We start from the raw sequence: 388 nt of genomic DNA, 5'->3' as shown, positions 1-388 counted from the left end.
ATTGTTTGTTAGACCTAAACATGAAAAATAACCTCCATTTCCTCAATGTCATGCATGCATCTAGTGGATACTATGTTACACAGCAGGTGAAGCCACTTAACTAGAGCTAGGCATATGGTATGGATGAATCTCACTAACAAATACTGAGCAAAAAAGAGCAGACTGCAGAAGAATAAATAGAGTGAGTAGGACAAAACCAATGATATATTGCTTAGAATGATATGGAAGTATTTGCATAAAGAATATAAAGAAGTATGGGCCTGATAAATAGCGATTTCAGCAGGCGGAAGTGGAAGTGCACAGGGAGTTACAACAGCTTAGTTTTTAAACTGGTGATCAGTAAAGAGTACTGGTTATCTTATTTGTTACAACTTCTTTTTTTTTTTTT

This window comes from Colobus angolensis, unplaced genomic scaffold (genome assembly GCF_000951035.1).
Source record: "Colobus angolensis palliatus isolate OR3802 unplaced genomic scaffold, Cang.pa_1.0 Scaffold89, whole genome shotgun sequence".
In the NCBI taxonomy this organism is placed as follows: Eukaryota; Metazoa; Chordata; class Mammalia; order Primates; family Cercopithecidae; genus Colobus; species Colobus angolensis.
Note: the sequence above shows the minus strand (reverse complement) of the source record.